The 25,916-nt window shown below is 46.4% G+C and overlaps 1 protein-coding gene across 1 annotated transcript in view; it reads right to left on the bottom strand.

Moving 5' to 3' along the window:
• Window positions 1–25,916, bottom strand: part of CD247 (CD247 molecule) — a 78,440-nt gene that overhangs the window by 16,594 nt on the left and 35,930 nt on the right. The gene's annotated exons all lie outside the window — the stretch shown is intronic.

The following is a 25,916-nucleotide window of genomic DNA, read 5'->3' as shown; positions in this document are numbered from 1 at the left end:
TCACAGTTGCCTTGGGCCCTTGGGTTGGCTGGAGATGCAAGACAGGTGAGCTGCAGGATGGGCCTAAGATCCAGGCTGCACTCCCAGGGGGCCAGCCTGCTCTGTGAGGTCCTCCGTGATTTGCCTTCATCCACCCGAATGTAGTTACTTTATCTTTTTCTGCCTTTGTCCCATAAACGAAGCTATGGTTTCCACGCAGAGAGTGGTTTATTTCTGCTGAAGGGATGGATGCAAGTCCATTCATTTTTGCTCGCTCATCGTTCATTACACTTATGACCACCAAGCCTTTGTTTCTGTTATGGCTGTATTGTGTCCCTTCAAAATTCGTATGCTAAAGCCCTAACACCCAGTACCTCAGAAAGTGATTGTATTTGAAGATAGGGTCTTTAAAGAGGAACGTAAGTTAAAATGAGGTCTTAGGGTGGGCGCTAATCCATTATGACTGGTGTCCTTATAAGAAGAGGCGATTAGGACACAGGCACGCACAGAGGGAAGTCCACGTGAAGATACAGAGAGAAGACTGCCACCTACAAGCCGAGGAGAGAGGCCCTTAGAAGAAACCAACCCTGCCGACACCTTAAGCTCAGACTTTCCAGCCTCCAGAACTGTGAGAAAATTAATGTCTGTTGTTTAAGCCACTAAGTCTGTGGTACTTTGTTACGGCAGCTCTAGCAGACTAATACAATTTCCTTCTCTGAAAACAGCCACCATAATTCCTAACTTCTGAGTCATTGTAAGGAGGGGGCATATTGCATGTAATCAAGAACCTAGCACAGTGCCTGATACACAGTAAGTACTCAAAACACCGTGATAGGCCATCGTTATTAGCAGAAGGTGCAGGCACTGTGCTAGGCAGTGGGGAGCAAGTAGACAGATCTAGCCTCACAGCTGAGTAGGGCGGTGAGCACGTAAGCGGATCTTCCCGTTAGGAGAGATGCACAGGGCGCTGAGGAGACCCCAGGGAGACGACGCCCTCATCAATGCTCTGGGAGTAAAACAATGACAGGCAGTGATCTCCCTTGGTGAGCAGAATTCACGTTTCAGTTCTTTCCACTCATTCCACCTTCCCAGCAGCCCCTCAAGGCCCACGGACGAGTCTCTCATTTTAGTGGACAGCACTTGCTCTGTACCAGGCACAGTTATAAGCAAGATACACACACACACAGAAATATATACGTATATGTGTATATATACATATATGCATGTATGTATACATATACATGTATATCTATACCTATCGAGAGAGAGAGGGAGAAAGAAGGACTCATTCTTCCCTCTTGCTGCCAGCTTGGACCCGTGGCTTTCCCGGTTGACTCCAGGGATTGACACTATAACAATTGTGGTCATACCAAACATTTGCTCTACACTTTACAGTTACAGAACTCTTTTACGTTCTTGATTTCATTTGATCCTAACAAGAGTGAAGTGAAGTGAAGCCAGGCAGATCTTATGTGCTCCACTTTGCAGATAAAGAGTCTGAAGGTCAAGGAGGTGAAGTGACTCTCCTGAGGTCCCAAGGTGCCCGTGGAGCAGAGCCTGGAGGAGAGGCCATGTCTCGCCAGGCCTTTGTTCTTTCACACAGCACACAGCACACAGCCCTGTCATTATGCTCTTGAACGTTAGCACCATTTAAACGAAATCCACTCTAGAGCAAAGCCCTCATGTAAAAGTTCCAAGCAGGATTTTGCCATTTCTCTGAGAATTTATTCTGCAGATAAGCCCTCACAGTATGCAGAGATATATGCACAAAGATATTTATTGCAACATTATCTGCAGGAGCAGAAAAAAGAAAAAAAAAAAAAGAAGAAAAACAAGGTAAACATCCACCATCCAGAAACCAGATAAATAAATTTTGGTGTATTCATGTATAGTAGTTCAAAAAAACAAACACAACAGATAGTTCTGTGTGTGCTGCTGTGGAAAGATCTTCAGGATAATTAGGTGAAAGGCAAGCTCTGGAATGGTGTGTTTAATATTTGTGTATAAAAAACAAGAGGTATATTATGTAGGCTGCATATGTATACTGATACGGACATAAAAACGTATCTGGATGGAGTTTCTGCTTGGGATGATGAAAAAGTTCTGGAAACATTCGTGATTATGATGAATCTCTCCATTTAGAACTCTAGTTTCTGTAAACATGGTTTGTGCTTTTCAGTGTACAAGTTTTTGCACATAATTTGTTAAGTATATTCCCTTTGTTTGAGGAGAAGCCACTAGCTGGGAGAAAATATTTTTGAATCACACACATAAAAGAGGATTGAATCCTGAATATATAAAACTCTAAACTACAGAAGGAAGTTGGGGAGGGAAATTGCTCTGTATCCTGTTTGTGATCATGGTTACATGAATCTACCCAAATTTTAAAATTCAAAGAACTACACACCAAAACTAGTGTATTATTAATTATTATTACTATTAAGTGTGTAATTTCTTTAAAAAATAAAAAGTCTATAAGACGGTAAAAAAAGAAAAGAAAAAGTTCTGGAAACAGATAGTGATGATGGCTGCACGGCATTGTGAATGTACTTCACGCCACTGAATCGTACACTTATAAAGGGTTGAATGGTAATTTTATATCATTTATAACTTACCACAGTAAAAAAGTATCTATATCTACCTATCTACCTATCTATATATCTGGATAGCTACATACACAAAATATATTTTCCATGGTTAACTCTGGAGAGGAATGAGTGGAGGAGGATGTCCGGAAAATTTTACTTATTTTCTACTTTGCAGCTTTTTGTGCTCTTTGAAATTCTATGAGAGTATATTACACTTATAATATTAAACGACCCAAACAAAAACAAATAACGTGAACCCTTAAGTCAAACCAGGTGTGTGCGGCACAGTTCTAAACAAGCAGAAAGTGGAGGGACAGGGACTCGTCCATCTAGCAAAGCACCTCGAACTTGGCTGTGTCTCAGTACGTTTCCAGTGATGACTTGCTGGCATTTGGAAGTATTTCAAATATACAGAAATTTTCACTCTAGTGGCATTTGGGGAAATTTTAATACATTTATGCATGAACATCAAAACAATTACTGCTAATGAATAGCACAATCGCTATTGTTGCTATTATTATCCAGTGCTGCAGAAAAGAGATGTTTTCACACGCAAGTCCCTCCTTGCCCCATCCCTGACATGAGCACCAGCCCAGCCAGGTGAAAGCACGTCTGACCCACGGCCTCGCTCCAGCCATACCACTGCTCCCTGGGAGTCGGGTGCCCAAGAAGCCAAGCAGGTTTCTGGGCATCAGGAGCTGAGCTGCCTGAACAACCCAGGGAAGACCATAGGACAGAAGGGAGGCAGAGGGGCCAGCCCTGCAGCCCTCATCTGCCCTCTGGAAACAATCCTGCTGGCCCCAGGCGACTGAGGGTACCCCCTCGGGGCTCCGGCCGCACCCACAGCAGAAACCTGTGTATCTATCTGTTTGACTGATGCCCCCTCCAGCTGAGGGCTCCCTGAATCCGGGGCCATGCCTCCTCCACCTTTGTAGACCCTGTGATGGGCTTCTCTTGCTATACTGTGGCAGGCTGGGGGTGAAGCCCAGGATGAGGCCCCGCTGAGCAGCTTCCCACTGCATCAAGCTTCAGCTTCTCCGAGCTTTGGGGAGGACATGCTATTTCGATTGGAAATCAGACACAAGTACTTTACGGGGTAAACAACTCGCCGGGATTTTAAAGAGGCAAGCTTGAGCTTTCTGAGGCCAAGCTCACTGTTCCACGTGAGGAGGTCCCCCTTGAAAGGGGACGGGAGAAGCAGGGGTTGGCTTCCGGGGCTTCTCTAGAGGTAGTCGTGCTCACACCCCTGGGCCCTGGCCACCCACGTCCGACAGAGGTGGGTCCTGCCTAGGCTGTCACATTCCACCCACCCAGTGCGCTCCGAGGCTGGCCTCTTCTGTCCAACCACAGCCAAAGCCCAGGTGTGCCGGACCGCAACCCAAGTCACCAACCGAATTCCCCAGAGGGAGAGGAACCCTGGGCGCAGGGCAGGGCTCTGGGACCCTTCCTCCCCACGCGGCCAGGGCGGGCTCCCGGCTCCCACCGCCTCGCAGTGCGGTTACGGGAGCAGCAGCTCCTCCCCTCGGCCCACAGCTGTCTCCTCGCTCGAGGTTTCCTGTCGAGCGGCGCCATCCAGGGCCTGGGTTATCGCCCGAGATCTCCCGTCTGAACTTGAACTGTTCACACACGCTCATGCGCCCGCCCCCGCTTGCGGTCCCTTCCCCAGCCCCACCGCCTCTGCGGGGACGTCGGCCTGGGGCTGGGAGCGCTCGGGGGTGGCTGGATCCGTGCCGGCTCGGGGGCTGGGGCCTGAGGGGCTACCTCCCAGACGCCAGGGAGAACTGTCCAGGGGTCCCCCCCGGAGAGGCAGGCCCTGGGGCCCGCATGGGGAGCGGGGAGGGACAGAGAGTGACCGGGAGAAGGCCTGGCTCTGTGTGTCCCGGCACACGCCCACACGTGTCCACCGCACGGCCCTGAGGACACGCCGCTGCCTTCCCATCCGAAGCCCCTTCTGGAGACATAAACCTCCCCCGTGGAGAGCCTCAGTCCCACCAGCGCTACTTCCCCTTCTCAGAGAGCCAGGAGGAGGCACAGGGGTCTCTCTGTTCTCACACAGGGGGACTCCAAATGTCAAAGCCGCCGCTCTCAGAATCCACGGCTGCTTTCGTTTTGGAGCCCTGAACACTCAGTGTCAGGGCCTTCCCGGTGCTCACGCCCAGCCGAAAGCGAGCCCTGGAGTTCATCTGCCCCTCTGATGGGGCAGCTCTCTGTGGAGCTCCTGGGCGCACGGGGACTGGCCGTGCCTGGGCTGTGTTCTCTCTCACCCACCCCAGGAGTGAGGGGCCACGGTGGGGAGGGGAGTGACCCAGAAGATAACCCCTGTCGGCTTCTCCTGGTTTCCTCTGGCTTGAACGACCCAGGTCGCGTAACAGGGTGTTATGAAAAATACCAACGCTGAGAATTTTGACTGCGAAGGACCGAAAAAGTCAGATGAGCTAGTTCCTGGGTGAAGAGGGGCTGCTTTACCCCTCTTGGCTGGCAGCAGAGCCAAAGCCCTCAGCAGTGCTTGCCAGGTTGGTCTGGGGCCGGTGTCAGCACCGCCCCAGAGCGGCTGAATTAGAGTCTCTAAAGGAGGGTCCAGGGATCTGCATTTTAACATGCTGCTCCATGTTCTCTTGTATGCTTCACTGCCGGCACCACTGCCTTCTGGGTTGGCTGGGTCTGGAAGATTCTATGAATGCATCCACCCCGACCTGAGCATTTGCAGACAGGCTGCTCCTTGAAGGAAGGCAGCCCCAAGGCTCCCTGTCGTAGACACAGAGCAACCCAACAGCGACCAGTGCCTCCCCCCCCCTGTCACTTTTGTCAGAGGAACTCAAGGGATTACAGCCCCGACATGGCAGGTCCGTCTTGTGTTCATTCCCCACATTTCATCGTGTTGATGTGTGGTCTCACGTGGACATCATGCCGTCCCTAACATGGCTGCCTGGAGTTCTGCTTTGTTTAAAATATACTAACGAGGACAGTCCCATAATTTCTTTTTCTCCTTCTGGCTCCGGTTTTTTCACATCCAGTCATTTGCTGAGGACCAGCTTGCTGAGTGCTGGGGCCTGCCTCAGGAAGCCCTTGCTTCCACCTGTGTCTTGGGAGGCTCTGAACAGCTGCAGTGAGACACCAGCCTGGGTGGCGTCAGGAGCTGGGGTGGGCATCTCACACCGCATCAGCACTGTCTTAACATTGGCCTTTGCTCCTGGTACCAGAGCCACAGCTGCTCTGAGCAATTTAGGGACTCTGAGTGGTTTGCTCAGGACTGTGTGGAAATAGGATGGGGGGCCTGGGCACCCTGAAGCATGCTTTACTTCCTATTGCAGCGTTAGTTGGCCAGAGAACAAGTCCAATTTTCCAAACATACCAGAATGACCAGCGAAGGAGAAATAATGTTGCAGCCGAAACGGAGCTGGCATCTCACCCCTCTATTTCTCCACTGATTTATCCTGGATGGAGAAGGGGCAAAACCACCTACCAATCCTAGAAGATGAAAACCACTGTGAGGTGAAGCAGGGAGCCTGGGAGAGTGCAGGAGCGAGCGTAGGCTTGTATATAAACAGGCACTCGCGAGATTTCCCAAATGCTTCCCACAGCTCTCCACCCGGATCCTGCCTTTCTCCTTCCCTCTAGTAATCCTTTCCAAGCCTTTCTCAGCTCTCCCCTTCCCCTAAGGTTTCCTTCTCCTAGAGCTCCTGCCTACACCAACTTCCATTGCTTTAATTATTTTTGAGCACCAAGCGCACTTTGTTACTCTCATTGTGTCTAAGGGGTTCTTTCCTACTCAACTAGATTGCACGATGCTCAAGGGCAAAGAAAGAGCCTGGCTTCTGGTTCTTTAGATTCTACCACTGTAGGAAGCCTAGTGGTAGACATCACTGGCACTCAGTCATTACATAATTGTTTGGATGATTAAGAGGCTGATTGATTGATTGATGGCCATTAATGTATAAAACGAATGAATTTTGCCCCCTACATTTCAAAGAACCTATGAGTTGGAAGAGGCCTGAAAGACCGTTTTTATGGGAGCCTGGGCTAATGCTATGACCCAAAGTATGCAACCTCAGGGAAGTTACTTCACCCCTGGTTTCTTCGCCTCCAGAATAAGGGTGTTTATATAACAATCTCTGTGGTTCCTGCTGGCTGTGATCCAGTGTTCAAGCTAGTCATCAGGAAGAAAACTACTTAAGATTTCTTAATGAGCAGACGTCACAAAGTGTCAGATTCCCAAAATGCCCTCCACCTTCCCTGGTGTCCCTGCGTGCATGGCCTTGGCATAAGCATAAGTGAGTAGGATGGGATGCTGCAGCCCCAGAGCCTCCGAGGGAGGAAGACTGCCAGGGCCTTTTCTCACGGGTGGGTTCCAGGCTGTGGACAGGCCCAGGCCCTGCCAGGCAGGACTGCCACCCAGGGCAGCATCCTACTGCCACCTGAGCAAACAACAGGCCGAGGTTCACCCAGAAAGGATAAGCCTTCTGGGAGGGCCAGCCAACGGCTTCCAGCAAGCCTGCCCAGCTCATCCTTCCACTAAATTCTTCAGCTTAACAAAACTTTTACTCATCTTTCAAGGCTCAGATCAAATGTTACCCCCTCTGGGAAAACTTCTGTGCTTCCTTTAGGCAGAACTAATCTCCCTGCCACGGGCACCTGTTTCTAATCTACAGGTGCCCGAAAAATCAGGAATCGTGAGGTAAATTTATTGTCAAACAGAATATCAGTTACATTTTCAAAAATTACATTCAATATGTTCTCCTTCAACCTTCAGATACCTGTTCAGGTGAAATACTTCTAAATTAAAGAAATAGATCCAATTGTTAATCTTGTTTTTAAAAGGTACAAGAAATACAGTACTTCGTCAGGGTTTCCAAGCTTTTTGGACACTCTGTAGTGTACTTCTTGTGTTTTTTTCACATTGACAATTGCACTCATTGCTTTAAACTTAGAAGAATTCCCTGATAAGTTGTCTGGAGGTTGAAGTAGATCCTGTGGAGTGTATTGTTTCAAAATGTGGCTAACATTATGTTTTAAAATAAGTTTATGGTAATGTTTCAGACTTATCAGACTCTAGCTTTTGACACATTTTCACTAATTATTTGATGACAGGTCTGTCCCTGTTAAAAATTAAACTCCACAAGATCTGGAATATATTATATTCTTCTTTATATTTCTTTCTTTGCAATCCTTAGCGAGTGCCAGCACAAAGTAGGTGATCCTAAGTGTTCGACGAATGAATAAATGATAAATTCAGCTGGGATTCACCCCAATCCCTGCTCTGGAGCTGAGCCCAGAGTGAGCTCCCGCCCTCATTCCTGTGTTTTCAACTGTCTCTCTCTAATCCCCGAAAGCTTTGACAAGAAAAATAAGATAAAGACTAAGAGCTTTATGTCTCAGCTGTCCAAAAGAAACGTGAGTGGGTATCAGAAAAATCCGCCCCTGTATGCAGCAAGGTACAGGAAGGGCCCAGCTTCTCACCTCGAGGGGCTGCCGACTAGTCCCGAGGAGCCCTCGGGCGACTTATTTCTGAGCTCCTGTGAGCTGGAGCTGAGTCAGAGCTGGGAGCACCAGGCGGAAGGGCCACGTGCATTCCCAAGCTTCCTATGCAGGTCCTACGTGAGATAGAGGGGGGCTGCTGCCTGGATTGAAGCACAGCCAGAGCTGGAAGGCTTTCCTGGAGGTGTGTTTGTCACTTTGGCAACCCTTGTGTGCTCTGCCCACGCCCCGCAAGCACTCGCCTGTGACGTACTTTGTTCTCATGGATCAAAGGCCCCACAAAGCCTGCCGCCCCTGCAGCTGCTGCACTGGGGACGCGCGCAAACGTGGGCTGCCACCTCTGATGGTGGCTCTCTCCCATGAGAGGGAGTTCACCCTGTGGCTTCCAAGTCAGCCTCTGCCCTCCCTCCTCTCCCGTGGAGGTACCGGTGTGGGTACGCGGGGCAGGATGGGGGGAACCTGGGATGTCACCTCCTCTCTTGCTCTCTCAATTACTCCATAGTTTGGGTCCTCAGGACGTCTCACCAGGACCGCCAGGAATCAATGAGATCTACTACCAGAGCCCGTGGGGCTCCTGCAGCACGCTATGGCCCTTCCTACTTGATTCTAAATCTAGATTTATAAGCATATAGACAGAGATGCAGATATCACTATAGAAAAGCAAACGGAAGAAAATAGAGCAAACTGTCAACCGTGGCTTCATCTCTGTTTTGTGAAATTATGGGTGATTTAGGGCTTCCCTGGTGGCGCAGTGGTTGAGAGTCTGCCTGCCGATGCAGGGGACATGGGTTCGTGCCCCGGTCCAGGAAGATCCCACATGCCGCGGAGCGGCTGGGCCCGTGAGCCATGGCCGCTGAGCCTGCGCGTCAGGAGCCTGTGCTCCGCAACGGGAGAGGCCACAACAGTGAGAGGCCCGTGTACCGCAAAAAAAAAAAAATTATGGGTGATTTAAATCTTTTTTATGCCTTTCTCTATTTTCCAAGTTCTATAGTATATTATATAAGAATATACAATTTTGAAATAAGAGAAAATAGTAAAATACATTTTTGATGCCTTTTATTAGTCTCCTCCCCATCGTGGTGCCCATCCCCCCTTAGATGCACTTTAAGTCAATGAATATCTAAATTATTCTGCATTCTTCATACACACACCAACAGGAGGTAGGTAGCTGATGGGATCCTGGAGTTAAAGCCTAGTTCCAGCCAATTCACAGAGTAGTAGAAGCCCACAGGAGGAAAGGGGACATTTAGCATGGTAGAAATCACACGGAGCTTGTCTCCATCACAGGCTGGTCAGAGCCGAGCCCAGGTCCTCTCCCCGCCTGGATCTCTTCAAGCCCAGAAGGCAGATGGGAGCACATCTGTCTGCTCATCCAACTCAGGGACTGGCATTCCCCTCTCACATCCCAGGACGGGGACAGGCTGGGGTTTGGGTTGCTCTGGGGTCACAGGCCAGCATTCCTGGAACCCGTCCCAAAACACAGCTCACAGGAGAGGCCTGTGTGTGCCAGGCACTGAGTCTGACTGTGCGGCTGGACCAGTGTGGTTTAGGGAACAAAACCTTAGCAACGGGTGGCAATGCTGGAAAAAATGGTGTCCCTTGGGTATCCAAACACACAGACGGTGCGCCCTGGATCAGGACCTGGGAGTGTCTGCATGTGCAATGAGTGGGTCTACACGCACAAGAGCCCATGGGAGAGGGCGCGCCCTGCCTCTCAGAAGTGTCCAAACCAGGAAGGGAGGTGAAATATTCCTTTGGGCCGGGGCCAAGCCCCTGCTGGGAGAGGTTTGCCGGGGCCCTCCAGACCCATATACAGAGAAGAGACACCTGGGCCATTTCCCAGCCTAGGTTCTCTCTGTCAGAAGAATGTGACCAGCAAGTAGAAGGCAGCCAGGCCGAGCCTCTTCCCCGTGGAAAGGTCTGACCACCATGCTTGCGGGGCTGAAGCCCTTCCAGCCTTCCTCCTGCTTCCCCTCTCCTGTGTCATCCTATCTTCAGGCTGATGTACCTCTTCCCTCTGGTTTTTCTCTCAGTGGTCTCCTCCCTGCATTCCCCTTGATCCTCCCCACAAGGCGTTTATTTCTCTGTCACCTCTCCACCTTTCATCTTTCATCAAATGGTCCCTTCCCAAGGTGCCATCATTCCCTGTCGCCTCACACAGACTTGCGTGACGTGTTGCCAGCAGCCCTGGCCCTAAGGACTTGGGGACTGCTCCATTTGCTTGATCCAACTTTCTGGAGGACGGGCAGTCACCCGGCCATCCTGGCAATCCTTCCTAGTGTCTGTGTGCGGCTTTCCTGTGTGACCACTGAGCATGAGCTACTCTGGGCTGGTTAGCATAGAGGCCACACTGTCCACTCTGGTGCAGGAATCATCCAGGGAACGGCAGTCAAGTCTGCAGTGTAACCTATGACCTGAGGCCAGCAAGCCTTTCTCAATCCCCAGAAAGGCCAGGTACAGACAGCAAACTCAGAAACCCGCAGTCACACTGCCTGCCCTTTCTATTAGCACACCAGGATGCACCCAATTAGTATTGCGCATTCCTGCCTCTCATCTGACTTCAAATGGCCAAAGCCCTTCATACCTGGAAGCAGAGACCTGAAAAAGTCATCATTTATTTTTTTAAAGGAGAGCAGGAAAGGGAGGGTAACACACATACACTTATTGACACACACACACACACACACACACACACACACACACACCAAAAAAGTCAGTTTCACGGAGATAGTCTGCTGGGATATTTAGAATCTAGGTTTGTAACTTGCATCTCTTTTCTCTTGAGCCTGCAGTTTAGCCTCCAATTTAGTGGGAACTTGAAATTGCACTAAGTTATTCGTTGAACATCAAGTTCAAAGAGTCACTATTTTTTGGAACAACATCAAACTTTTAAACTTAAAAAAATAGACCCCATTGAAATGAGTGGTTGAAATTTGATCTGAATCTACATCAATTTATTTCCTAAAATTATTAAATTAAGGAGAATGCCAGGGACTTCGCTGGTGGTCCAGTGGTTAAGAGTCTGCCTTCCAATGCAGAGGACAAGGATTCAATCCCTGGTCGGCGAACTAAGATTCCACATACCGTGGGGCAACTAAGCCCACACACCACAACCACTGAGCCCACGGGCCTCAATTAGAGAGGCCGCGTGCCACAAACTACAGAGTCCATGCACTCTGGAGCCCCTGTGCTACAATTAGAAGCCCGCATGCTGCAGCGAAAGAAGCTGTATGCCACAATGAAGATCCCGCAACAAAGACCTGAAGCAGCCAAAAATAAAATAAAATAAAATAAAAAAAGGAGAATGTCACCCTATTGCCAGAATTAAAACCAGTGATTCATTTCAGCTAAAGAAGTTTCTTTTTCCAGGAGTACTATGTCCTACAAACTTAAAGGGGGATGGTCAGAGTAATGGTGAAAAAGAAAAGGTTTGTTTGCTTGTTTGTGTGTTTGTTTTTAATGTTTTGTTTTCTGACTTAAGAAGGACACCACCCTGGAGACGGCCTTCTCATTCCGTGGGACAGCAAGACACCCCCAGAAATCCTGACACTGCTAATAAGACACAGGCCTTTTATAACTGCCTCAAAAAGAAACCCCTGTAGTTGACTATGTCGTGTGTTTGGTTGTGCATTGTTTTTCCCCAGAATGGGCCAGTTGTGGCCAATAGCAATTGTCTTTTCACTGGGCAGTAATAAAACTGTTTTTACATTCCCTTCCTTTGAGAAGCTTAATTTATAAACGGAAATAATAAGTTTATAATTATTTCCCCCTGGCAGATGCCAGTCTCCTTGAACAAAATCACCCCAGGATTGCAACCACACAAGGATGAAGTAACAGTTTTTCTGCATGCTCAATTTGTGCTGTGCCCGGAAGGCAGCTGATTTATTTCCGCAGCCTGTGTTTGGGACTGGCTTTTCACAAACAGCGCCAAATACACGGGCTGCCTCCCTGCTGCGTGGGGTGTGAGGGTTCCTAAACACCCCTGTTCTTCTTCAGGGGAGGAGGAATTTAGCTCTAGTTCTGAACGTCTCTTGGTGTGGCTTCCCTCAAGAATGGCTTGGAAATAGTCCTGTTAGCAAACTCCCTGGGAGAAGTGGCTCTCAGGCTCAGGACTGGCGGTCTCTCCTTTGGGCAAGGGTGCTGGCTCCTGAAGCAGTTAAGAACCCAAATACCTCGAACTCCCCAAAGCTAATTTTCTCAGCCCCTCATCCCTTTTCTGAAAGCAGAAAGAAAGTCGGGCAAGCAGGAAGCTGGGTAAGTGAAGGAAGTTGGAGAAGAAGGGGAAGAATTTCGCCTGTAGTTGTTCTACCTTCAAACCACTGGAAACGGAGGGTGACAGCACTAACCCCAAACTTCAACTGTCTGTGTTTTAAAAGCAAATATTTTTAAATTAATGTAAGAACAAAGCAAAGGGGAAGAATAAGAGAAATACAATTACTGAAAAAGTTTGAAGATTGCAGTATTTATCTGCAGTGTGTGTTCTGTAAAAAAAAAAAAAAAAAAGGTGCCTATCACTTTAGAGCTACCTAGTATTCATTCCTTTCTCTTTTCTCTCTCCCTCTATCCTTCTCTCCCTCTTGCTCTCTCTCTTCTGATCTTTTGTTGATTTCCTTTTTTAATTGATATCCCTGTCTCTTGCCTTTCTCTTTTCTCTCCTTCTACCTCCCATCTCCAATCTCCCTTTCCATATATCCTCTTCCCTCCTTCCTTCATCCCTCCCTCCCTCTGTCCCTCTCTCCTGTCCCTCCTTCCTTCCTTCCTTCCTTCCTTCCTTCCTTCTCTCCCAGCCTCCTTCCTTCCCTTCCAAAGACCTGTCCAGAGGCGGAATATGTTTACAACCCTCATATTCAGAGTTCTTGGAAGACCTCCTACTCCCCCCACCACGCCAACCTCGCTGGGCTCACCAGCCCCACATAAACAAGCAGGCAGTGAGATAGACATCTACCAGTGGGTAGATTCCCTGCCCCCTTTCCTCTACTCTTCCTACAGTGTTTCTCCAGCTCCTTGTAGCTGAGCAACCGGGAAGTGATGGCATTGGTTTCCCTGAAATATTTCAGGGAATTTATTTATTTCACAGCAGGAATTATTTATCTAGCCCAGGCTGCCAGAAAATTATGAGCATCTAGTCATTTGGAGGTCATTGATGACTGGTTGTGCCCTCTCCACATTTCTCTGGCTACCGTTAAAGCAGTTCTTTGAGCAGTCAGCTGGATGATATTAACTCACTATCCTTCTTCTCTGCTAATTTGAGTGTTCAGATGATACGTAGCCAGGCACAAACACACTCCTGACAGCAGTTGCCAGGGAATATTGCTTTCTTGGACTTTGACACCAGCTCCAACTTTGAGTGGAATTTAAGTGATATTTACTGCATAGAAATTCCTCTTTGGAGCTCTGCTCTTCTGGCTTAGCCTGCTGACAACACGTTAGATTGATTCTGGCATCAACCAGCCCAGGACTCAAACTTAATTAACTTCACTGGGGGCTCAGGTTGCAGCTTTGGGGTTTGCAGCTCAGCACAGATCTCACGACTGGTACCAATCACTTCACTTAGAGAACCTCAAATCAAACAAATGAACAAAGAAAAGAACGCTCCTTCTTCATATTTTTCTGACCATTTGCGAGGTTAACTTTGACCGCCTTTAGGGGAAAAAAAAAAATCAGTTTGTCTTTGGACTGACCCAAGGCGCTACATGGTTTTGTGTATTAAATTTAAGTCCAGGGGTTTCCCTGGTGGCGCAGTGGTTGAGAGTCCGCCTGCCGATGCAGGGGACGCAGGTTCGTGCCCCGGTCCGGGAAGATCCCACATGCCTGCCACGGAGCGGCTGGGCCCGTGAGCCATGGCCGCTGAGCCTGCGTGTCCGGAGCCTGTGCTCCGCAACGGGAGGGGCCCCAACAGTGAGAGGCCCGTGTACCGCAAAAAAAAAAAAAAAAAAAAATTTAAGTCCATCTTTATGTTGTACTACTTTAGACTTTTTTTAATATTAGAATTTGGAACTAATGTTTTGGGGGAAATTTTCATTTAGAGTTGACCTACAAAGTAATCATTTCCCTGCCCTGCCTGTCCAATCCCCTTTTCCCCTCAGTTTTAAGGGTCACCTAGATACTGAAAATAAAGTGTAATTCAGTTTCATTTATTCATTTATGAGGGAAAATATATGCATTTGCATGTATATGTATACATACACATACATATATATACACACATATGTACCCATGTATACACATATACACTCGCATACATATATATACGCCGAGCAGCAATTTCAATGTTCAAGGGTGGGGACTGTTAAACCAACTGAGTAATAACTGGATAGCAAGAGCCAGACAGGCTGGAGCACCTTGATTAGCTCGTTAACATACAAAGGCATCAGAAGGCCTGGCTCTTGTTCCAAAAGTACTTCATCCTTTTTAGCATCCAGGCCAGAACCCAGAGGCAACCGAAGATTTATGATGAATGCTCACTGTGGTGCACGCTCGCTTTTTAAAATTCACTGTGGACTCCAAGCCTGTTAAGAAAGTTTTGCCCTTTGCTCCTGGCTAATTCTGAGGTGAACATAATCTGATTTTCAGCATCCCTTCATGCAAACACAAAGCCATGAAGTCCCCAGTGGAGGGACCCAGTGTATGAATCACCTATTTGCCACCTCTGTTTACCACCGGAAAACTCCCACCTCCCATTTGGAATGTACAAAGGACGTGAATTCCTTAGGGGAATTTTCCATTCGACAAATAATTCTGTTGCATTGGGTTATTACTGCCTTCCATCCTGCTTCTCTGCCTTAGTGACTCAGAAGACTGGCACTTTGCAGATAAATAGGAAATGCAGGAAATGTTTACATTCCCTTCCCGGGGGACCCTAGAGCCGGTTGGCGCTTGCTCTAATTGTCACTAGGGGCGTAGAGTACAGACCTAAGTGTTGAGGGCTGGCTTGTTGTGACCAGCGTCTCTGTGGGCTTGCCTGGTTTTCGGTCATTGTTTTGGCCAGTCCTGGGGTTCTGCTTTATTCCTAGATTTATGGGTCCGCCTGTATACGCCCTAGCACCCTCTGGCCCCGCCTCCTAACCCAGCCAGATGAAACTCAGCAGAGTTGCTCTATCCCAGTGACCTAAGGCCTCTGGCTGGTTGGTGTAATACCCATATGGTATGTCTGTGGACTATTTCCCACCCCAGACACTTCCTCATTCCAGACATTTGGTAGCAAATCGAAATTGCTGAGGCCACATTACATGGCATAGTTCTCCATTCCCCTCAGCCAATTCATAATTGACTTTTAAATCATTTAGGTGCAAAAGCAAATAATAATAGCCCCCCTGTTCAGTAACTCATAAATTCTAGCTCATGACAACTGAGGGAGAAGGCTTAGACCATAAACATTAAATATTTATATAGATACTACAACCACATAGACATATAAATGCACATACACACACATTTTAGGCATCACTATTCATTTTTAACTTCTTATGTGATATCCAATAAGAAAAGATTTCCAGCAAAAAAAAAAAAAAAAGGAAGACTTCTTGCCTCCAGATTAATACAGGAAAACATCCCTGTAATAGCTACCTCTCCCCCCATAAAAGAAAAAAAAAAAAGAATACAAAAATACTGAATTGACAAAATTATCTTTTCTCTATTGTGTGAAAGGTAAGTTAATATCCATAAAGAACTTAGAGCTCCCTCAGTTGAATGACGCGCTATAAATACAAAGCATCATTATAATTTATTATTAAAGAGTCAATTTTTTCATCCGAACCGTTTTTCAAACCTCTCACAGCGCAGGCCCGTCTGATGAGAGCTCTGACATGAAGCCAAAACACCTCTCCCAGACACGGAGAGACTATCAATCAGTTTAATGCAAAGACTCCTCCAAGTCAGCCTCCTAGTAACCCAGCAGGGCTGTCTTAGAGCTGCCTTCCTTCAATTAAGTCCAGTGACTTACACAGTGAGCCCACATCGCTGGACTCACACCCGGGAAAGGGCTGATCTTTCCACCCTCACTACCTTGCTCCCAAGCAGGTAAAACCAAGACTAGGGAACCCTCCCTTTTCTCTTCCCACCTCCACTGCCAGCCCTTCCTTCTGCTAATTCTAACCAATAAATCTATAGCAGCTAATACCTCCGTTCCTGGTCAACTGGTCTCTCCTAGACAGAGATCCTCCACCTAGCTAATCCATTATGAATGAAGGGGATTAAAAAATAAAATATTCTCTTTCCTTCCAAGCAGTGGATGGAAGCCACTCTCTCAAGCACAGAAAAAAAGCAAACTGCTTTATCAGCTATAAATTACATAATAATTTAACGTAAAGCAGTTTTCTAAATTTAATATCATATGTAAAAGTGCTTTAAACTTAAGGCAATAAATAAAATGCTATACATTTACTTTCTTTACTTTTTTCCTTTTGAAAAACTTCCCTTGGGCTTCCCTGGTGGCGCAGTGGTTGAGAGTCCGCCTGCCGATGCAGGGGACATGGGTTCATGCCCTGGTCCGGGAGGATCCTACCTGCGGCGGAGCGGCTGGGCCCGTGAGCCATGGCCGCTAAGCCTGCGCATCCGGAGCCTGTGCTCCGCAATGGGAGAGGCCACAGCAGTGAGAGGCCTGCGTACCGCAAAAAAACAAAACAAAACAAAACAAAAAAAATTTCCCTTGCATCACCTGCCCCCATACATGCACAGCCTCTCCCCTTATGGACATCTCCCAGCAGAGTGGTGCATTTGTTACAGTTGATGAACCTACATTGACACATTATAATCATCTGAAATCCATAGTTTGCATTACAGTTCACTCTTGGTGTTAGACATTCTGTGGGTTTGAGCAAATATAATATCATGTACGCATCATTATAGTATCATACAGAGAGTTTTCACTGCCATAAAAATCCTCTGTGCTACACCTATTCGTCCCTTATCCCTTCCCCCACGAAAACCCTGACAACTGCTGATCTTTTTATTATCGCCATATTTTTACCTTTTCCAGAATGTTATATACTTGGAACCATACAGTACATAGCCTTAGCAGATTGGCTTCTTTCACTAGGTAATATGCATTTACGTTTCCTCTATGTCTTTTCATGGCTTGATAACGCATTTCTTTTTTAGCACTGAGTAATGTTCCATTCTCCAGATATGCCACAGTTTATTTATCCATTCACCTACTGAGGGATATTGGGTTGCTTCCATGTTTTGGCACTTATAAATAAAGCTGCCATAAACATTAAAAAAAGACAAAAAAAAAAACAAAAAAAGGAGTTCCTAAAACTAAAAAGATGTGATCTGGTTTGGAAATAAATCTTTTTTAAAAAGTTTGGCAAGCAAGATTTATCCATTTGCAGGGCTGAGTCCATTTAAATAGTCCAAACGTGTTGGCTCTAAACCAAAGGCCCACAGGACTAATCAGTTTAACTGGAAGACGGAGACTCTTGATTTTCGGTTGTAAGATTCAGTTGCACATTTACTCAAGGGGATTCACTGGAGAAAGGAATTAAGTCTCAGCTTGGCCTCCAGTGCTGGATTACTTCTCAGTGCGCTGAAGTGACTACTGTTGATGGTGATAAGCATTGTATCAGCGTTTTTTAATCTGGCATTTTTTGTTAGCCAAACATGGTTTTATTCAAGAACGATGCATGCCCCCCACCCCCATTATTCAAGAATTGAGCCTGAAAGGAGAGGAAGAGATAAAGGAAAGGGTGCAGGCAAATGATCTGAGGTTTTAGAATAAATCAGTCCCTGGAGTTCATTTGTTTGTTCCTTTAGTCATTGCAGAAATGTTTCTAAGTGCCTGCTCTGGGCACCATGGTGGTAGCAGGGGCACTGTTTCTTTTGCTGATGCCTCTGTGTCTCCCAGATGTCTTAGAGAGTCTTGAGAGTAAGGCCTTGGACCTCTTCTCTAATCTTCTTAAACTCATTCCTTTTGTGATCTCATCATTCATTCTCAGGGCTTTAAAATCCCATCCATATGCTGTTGACCCCAATATTTGTATCTACAGCCCCGACTCTCCCCCGAAATCTAGACTTGAACATCCACTTGGAGATCTAATGAACATCTCAGTTCTAGCCTGTCCTAAGCAGGACTCCTTACTTCTCTTGCCCCAAACCTGCTCTTTCTTAGGTCATTGGGTAACATCAGGATGAATTTGATTTCTCAATTCAAAAGTGAGAGAAATAATTTTTATATCTATATAAGTTTTCTGATAACAGGAATAGAAATGTTAATGATAGAAAAATTGGAAAATATAGAAAAGCATGAAAAAGAAAAGAAAACTTACCCACAACCCTAGCACTCAAACATAATCACTGTTAACATATTGTTATTTTTTTTAATGTTTATTCTAATGCATTTTTTTCAAAACCTTAGGGGTTTTGTTTGTTTGATTTTACTTAGGACTACCTTATTTGTGGCTATTTTTGTTATATACAGTTATTTAGCCACTCTACCTATTATTAGAAATTAGGTTATTGTTGATTTGTATTATAAATAGTGTTGCAATACACATCCTTAAACATAGATATTTTCATCCCTCTGATTATTTCTTAAGAAATAAATTAAGACACAGGAAAATGCAGCCACCAGGAATAAATATCTTTGAAACTCTTTAAGTTTAGGGCCGAATTACTTTCCAGAAAGATGGTGCCAATTTACCCTGAGCAGTTTTTGAAAGGCTCTAATTCATTGCGGTCTCACCAGCACTGGGTATGATCATTAAACAAACAAAACCCCAAACAGCCTACCTGTAAGCAAAAAGCAGATTCTAATTTTACATTTTGCATTTCTTTGATTATTAAACGTTGAACATTTTTTTCATGTGTGTTTCTTTTTTTAGGACTGGTGTGGGGATGACTTTTGCTTTCTTTCTTCCTTTTTTTTTTTGACGTTCTTTCTTAAGTGAGTTCTAAAAGCATGTTACATACTGGAGATAGTCACCCTTTTCCCATTGTATATATTGCAGATATTTTTCCACTTTGTCGTCTACTTTTCATTTGGTGTCTTTGACACATAGTAATTGCAATTTACAACATCAGTATTTTTGCTTTTAGTCATACGCTCAGAAAATGTTTCCTCATTTTGAGATCAAATATATATTCACTTATATTTTCCTGGAAGTACTATTTTCAATGATATTCTGAGAAACTTTCACAATAAAAAACTTAGGAAGTGTTTTAGGCAGCAGCCCAGGTTGGCAAAACCATACCTATTGCTAAGTGTGGCTGTACACACCCATACACGCAGTGTGTGCACACAGGGAAAAGCAAGTCTAACAAAACTGACTTTATCTATTGAAATGCAGCAAAATTAAGAAGGAAAAATTTAGGACTTATGTCAAGGTGGCAGTAACAACATAACCGAGATCGCTGTTTTATAGCCAGGTTAGAAAAGATGTAATTACACTTCTACTAGGATTTTGCCATCATTAAAATCGGGTCCTCCTGCAACTTTTATATTTAATTTGTCATGGTTTTTTTTAAAGAAATAAAAATCAAAGGGGACAGAGGCATGTATAGGAAGTGCTTTAAATGCGTACATATTCGTGAGAGAGACTGCTGCCCATCTTGTGTCTGGTCATGCCTCTCCCGCATAGCATAACTGCTAGACAGGCTTGGATGGCCCCACGGCTTAGAACTTCCCTGTCCTGTTGGCCTGGTCCACGCCCTGTGCAGCCTGGCACTCAGAGCTGTGGGACACATGCCGGTGCGTGGAAACCCTGCACTCTGGCCCCTGCCTTTGGCCTCCCCGCAGGTCTGCTCCTCGGGCCTTTACCCACCAGCTCAAGTAAATATTCTATAGGTCAGGCCTGGAAGGGTGCCAGGTATGGACTCCTCAGGTGGCTGCCACCATTCGTTTCCTTTAAGTTTTACACACACACACACACACACACAGCTATAGTCTTACAGAGAGCTCTATTCTGAGACCTCTATTTGAAAAGCAATATTTCCACATTCAGACTCACTATTCGGGCCTCTGGGTGATTCTATCCTCTGAAATGACCAGCTTCCCCCCACAGCCTCCATCCACCGCCCCGGGGGGGCAAGCTTGGCTTCTTCCTCCCTTTGCTAGCCAACTCCTTCACGCTGGGTCTTTCTATCATGCAACTTCAGCTGGGAGCAGTTTCAACCTGGACACTGTTTTGAAAACAAATGCAGTTGCTTCTTGCCTATGTGCAGGTTCCCCAGCAGAGATGTGAGAAGCATTCAGCCATATCTCCAGGGATCCCCAGAGTTTCTCAGCTCACCTCTTCTTTAACGTAGCCTTGAGGGTGAGGTGTGATTATTACCCCCACTGTGTAAAAGAGTGGGAAGGAACTGACCAAGTTCACACAGCTGGTGTGTCCAACCGTGAGCCCTGGGTCTTTTCTCCTCTGCCACAAAAACTCCATGTTCTTCTCTCTTTGAGTATGTGCCCGGTCGTCATATGGGAACCCCCTTCCCAAACATTCCTGACTGGAGCTGTTATAGACCTTTCGGAACTCTCATTGGGAAGGGAACTCCCTGCTTCATGTGGCAGCTTCTCACTCCGTCACTGGGTGGTTCTCCTTGTCACCAGCTCCCTGTCACACTGACCCACAGGGTCTAGTTCTGCCCTTGGACGTTAACCAGTATGGCTGGGCTGTCTTCTACTTGGAGGCGCCTCGCGTATCTGAAGGCCGTTCTTGGCCGATTCTCCTCTAGTCCTCTGTGCCCTTTCATCTTACATTGTCTCTGGAGGGCTCTGCCTGCTCTGCACACCCCCCAACTGCCCCAGCAGATTGGATGAAGCTAGGTAAACCAGAGTAGCCCACTGCCTCCTCCCTAAACGTTTCTCTCTGATTTACTGCACGAGATAAACCTGCCTAAATTAGATAGATAGATAGATAGAGATACTGAACTCTCACTGCTCTCCTTTCCTTCTCTCTGGTTCTGAGTCTAGGGGTGGGGCTGAGGCTGGGGAGGGGGAGCCAGCCTCAAGCAAGTTACTGCCTGAGCCTTAAAAGTCAGATTTTAATCTCCCTTCCCCTCCACCCACCCACCAGCGCAGTCAACGCATCGCGGAGACACCTGCTCGGGTGAGGTGGGAGTGCAGCGGCAGTGGGGAGGTGAAGGGAGGCAAAGGCACGCTTGTTCGGTGTGTAGAGAGAAAAATTCTGCTACTGGTGACAGAGTCTAACTGGAGCCTCTAAGAGATCTTTTTTCATAACAGTGGCCAGGCACAGAAAAGACTCTTAGGGAAAGACAGAGCCCTACCGTGGAAATATGGCCCAGGTCTGGGAAGGAGACGCACAATGCAAATTGGACTCTTATACTGAGAAAGCGAGGATGCTATCAAATACCACTGGACTTGGGTCAGAAAGAACTTAGGCACCAACATGAAGAGGCTCCCACTGGCCAATGATAGAACCACTTAAGCATCCATGAGAAAATGGCTGCAATGGATTAAAACACGTAAATATGTTTAAGTCCGTGCAGTCATCATGACACTAGAACCAACCAACACACTCATTGCTTTCCTTTGTAGGATGCTTGGGAACCAAGTCCTTCCTTAATATTTTTTCACCAAAAAAAAAAAAAACCCCCTGCGTTTGGTTACAAAATATACCAAACACACACGAAAGTAGAATAGTGGAATGAACCCTCTGTGCACTTATCACTCGAGCTCAACAATGATCAACTCACGGCTCTTCCTTTTCTACATGCCTACCCACTCTCCCCTTCCCGGGATTATTTCGAATTCAATCACAAGCATCGTATCCATCATTTTATCTAAAGATAACACATCAGTATAAATAAGTGTTTATCCTGGGTATTTATCAGGGTAACCAAATAGTTAATGAGGACTTTATAGAAATATTCCACCAAATAAATGAATAAAGAGCTAACCCCTAATGAAATAGCAGCTCTAAGCAATGATCATCAATTGCTTCTCATTTCACCAAAAGAAAGACCTCGGGACATCACGAACCTCCTGACAAAATACACCAAACCGCCTTGAAGTATTTTTGCTACAACGTCAAACCTGAATTCCATCAAGCCTCCAGATCCAGCTGCCAGTTTATACAATACAGGAGGCAGAGGAACATGTCACACAACACCACAGGGATGCAGTCAACAAAATCCAGACTGTGGGAGACTCTATGGGATAAACGACCTGGCTTCCTCAACAATTCAGTTCAAGGAGATAAAGAGGGTTGTGGGGAGGACGGGGTATGGGGAAGGAAACTATAGATATAAAAGATGAAGCAGCATATAAGCCAGCTGGCTCCTCCTTCAAACAAACACACTGTAATGCTGAAAAAGGAAAAAAAAAGATCAGAGAATATTAAACCCTGACCATATATTTGATGATATTAAGGCATTATAATTTGTGTAGGTAGCATAATGGTATTGTGGTTATGTTTTTTTAGAAAGTCCCTAACTTTTAGAGATACATACTGAAATATGTACAGACAGCTCATTATATTATTTTCTCTATTTTATATGTGTTTGGAACAGAAAGAGCCACCCTGGTTTCCCCCTTCGGAAGACAGGGACCTGGTTAGAAGTGCAGCTTCACTGCTAAGTACAACATTATGGGTTGAAATGGTACCTCTCCCAGGCTGCTGGCACTTTTTCTGAGATGCTGGTGAGCTCCCCAAGGTGGGCTCTGATTCTGGGGCTTCTCTGTGCCTCCAGGGTGCCAGGCCCACGGCTGTGCCCCTGGGCTCTCCCTAAACCCTGACGAGCAGGGGAAATGAACAACCCTTTCAGAGAGCATTCAGCTCTGCTCCACTCTTACTTAGCTGCGTACATAATTTCCTTTCTTTACCTATAAAATCAGAGCAATAAAACTAAATTCAGAGGGTTGTCATAGGGATAAAATGGCATAAGAAATGCGAAGCTGCTTTATAATCAGATTAATAACTCACAGTAATAATAAGGGCTAACATATATTGAAAGCTAACTATGTTCCAGCTTTAATTCTAAGAGCTTTACGTGCACCATCTCATTTAATCCTCAGAAAACCCTATGAGGGATGCATTATTATTATCCTTTTCTCACAAATGGGGAAATCAAGGCACAAGGATATAAAGGATCACTACCGGTGTGTATATTTGTTCTTAATGCACAGAGATGAAGAGGCTGCTGGCCACCCTGTTGTAATCTGAGGGACAGCAGGAAGTCCCCTCTCAGAAAATACCTTCAGATGGAGGCATCTGGGTCTCTAAGAGGTCTCTGATAGAACGGAAATGACCCTGAGAGGGGTAACACGTTAAGCTTCTGTGCACTGTGAATGCCTTACTATGAAACTGTTTGTCACATTGCTCTCTCTCCTCTATCAGGACCCTGAGAGAAAGGAGGCAGGCCAGGAGACCTTAAAGGGAAAAAGGTATTAAGGACAAAGTCTGTGATCTTGGCAATTTTACCTGGAGCCAGTCCTGACGCCAACCTCAACTCAGTGCCAGGTGACAGGCAAGCAAAGCTGCGTTTCTTGTTCTCACGCAGACCCAGGGATGGGGAGGGCCCTACTGGCTGTGCCAGCACCCACCCAGAAGACCCCTTCCTCGCTGCCCCCTCCCACCCACTCAGACTCTCGCAGACTGGCTCTTGGGACTGCCGATGCCTTCTTGGGAAGCCGTCTGGAGAACCTCAGGTGCTACTGGGGCAGCTGCCAGCCCTGCCGCCAGATCTGGGTCTCCCCTCCCGCCCCACTGACCCAGGCCGGCCAGACACTGTCATTTTTATCCCCACCAGGTTGTCCTGGAAGTTCTCAGCCCAGCCACACTAAGGCCCTTGTAAATCCCTAGATGTCTTTCTTCTGGGATGTGCTCTGCGGGACCAGGCAAAGAATCAAAAGGCTGGACAAGCCAGGCCATGGAGCTGTGAGGGGCCGAGGGATTCGGAAAAAGCACTCTGTTATGGTAGTTCAGGTGTTATACATAAAAGCCAATGCACTTCTGGCTACGCTGGCAGGTGTCCAGTGTCCAGCACACACAGGTTGAGAGGCTGGCTGCAACCAGCCTTGAGCAGATTACCCCATAGCCTTACTTTTGTTTCTAGTTGCCCAGTTAAAGGGACACAGAAGAACTTGGACCTGCCTGAGTGAAGGGGAATACGGCGAAGGGCTTTCAAACCATGAAGAATGGCTGAGGATGTTAAGGTTGGCAAAGGCAAGACTTGGGGACCTCAGAGATGCTTTCAATATTTGAAAGTCTGTCTCATGGAAAAGAGTTTCCATGATACACACACACTATGTGTGTGTGTGTGTGTGTGTGTGTGTGTGTGTGTGTGTGTGTGTGTGTACTTGATCAGTAGAAGAAGCTTCGCTGAAAACGGGTTGGAGAGGCCATATGGTGGGCAGGAGTGCTGGCTGTGGAGTCAGAATGTACAGCTTCAAATCCCACCTTCTGTGCCTCAGTTATCTTGTCTGTGAAATGGGAATGAAAAATAGTACTTATCTTCAAGGACTGTTGTGAAGATTAAAATGAGTGAATATATATAAAATGTTTTGAATGGCCTTGTTTCTTCCAAGTACTCAATAAATGTTAGGTTAATATAGTGTTCACAACTGTCAGAAAATGGAAACTTGTATGCTACGGTAAATGAAGATAGCAAGATCCAAATTGTATGATGTGATTCCAATTTTGTTTTTAAAATGCACATTATTTTGGAATAATACTAGGAGGAAATACTGCAAAATATCAACAATAGGTTAGGTGATTTCTGGACAATAGGATTATAGATGATTAAAATTTTTACGCTTTTAAGTTCTGCATATTTTCTAGGTAAGCATATATTACTTCATAAATGGAAAAACATTTTTAAAGCCATCTCTCTTTTCAAAAGGCGTAGTATGCTTAAAGATGTAATGAGATCCTGGTCACTAAAAGGGTTTAAAACACGCTGGCCCTAAAAATATTCAAACCCATATGGCTAATGAACAGTTGCATTATTTACACTGCTTCATCCCAACCATGTAAAGAAGCTAATGCATAAAAATAAAGACTGGAAAGAAATCGATGACCCTGGTAACAATGATTATTCTACAAAGATGGATAATGATCGCGGTTTGTTTGTTTCTTTATTCTTCTCTGTACTTTAAACATTTTCTAAATGAAATATGCAAGACTTTGAAAATGGTAGGGGAGGGGCATTAACGGAAATGAAAACTAAACCAGAAAGAAATCAAAAGAAAAGGAGGTCAGTCTCAATTAGCTCAAAGGTCCCCCTAGATCTGCCTATCTAGCTTCCACAACCATGCTTCTGTGACCACAAGACGGTGGCAATTACATGATGTGACACATCCACCTCGATCCACCACACACTGCAGCCCATTGGTGGTTATGCCCCCCTTCCCTCCCCTTCCCCTTCAAAACCCGCCTAGAAGTTCCGCTTTGCTTTTGCATCACATTGCAAACCTCTCACCCCTACTCCCACTCCCCCCGCCGCCATGTGGCTTCAGCGCCTCATACCCTGTTCACCCAACCTTCCACCTGTGTCCCCTGTCCACATCTCTCCCCCCCAGCCAGGTCTGCCTCTGTGCGGCCTCACTAACACCTGCCCCCTCCATGCCCAGACCACAGCTGATCCCTCACCCGGGACCCCTCCCCTGTCCTGTCAGTACACGGATCCAGGTTCTACCAATCAGTCAAGGTTGCCTGCAAATGCCAATTCTTGTTCTGCACCAAGCCCTTTATCACGACTACATTCTTTATTGCTCTTGACCATGGGTCTTGCCTTGCCCATTTGGGAGTGAGCTTCTTGACTGTGGCGCCATGTTTTCTACTTCTCCATTGTCTCCCATGCCTCAAACCAAAACACCTAGCTCCATGCTGAGAGGTTACTCAGAATCCAGAAGCATGCACTGGCTGGACCATGTTACTCCATGGCCACTGCCCTGTGGTCTGTCACCCCAGTCCCAGCCCAGGC

The sequence above is a fragment of the Orcinus orca genome, chromosome 1 (assembly GCF_937001465.1).
Source record: "Orcinus orca chromosome 1, mOrcOrc1.1, whole genome shotgun sequence".
Taxonomy (NCBI): domain Eukaryota; kingdom Metazoa; phylum Chordata; class Mammalia; order Artiodactyla; family Delphinidae; genus Orcinus; species Orcinus orca.
Note: the sequence above shows the minus strand (reverse complement) of the source record. Positions and strands in the feature narration are given on the sequence as shown.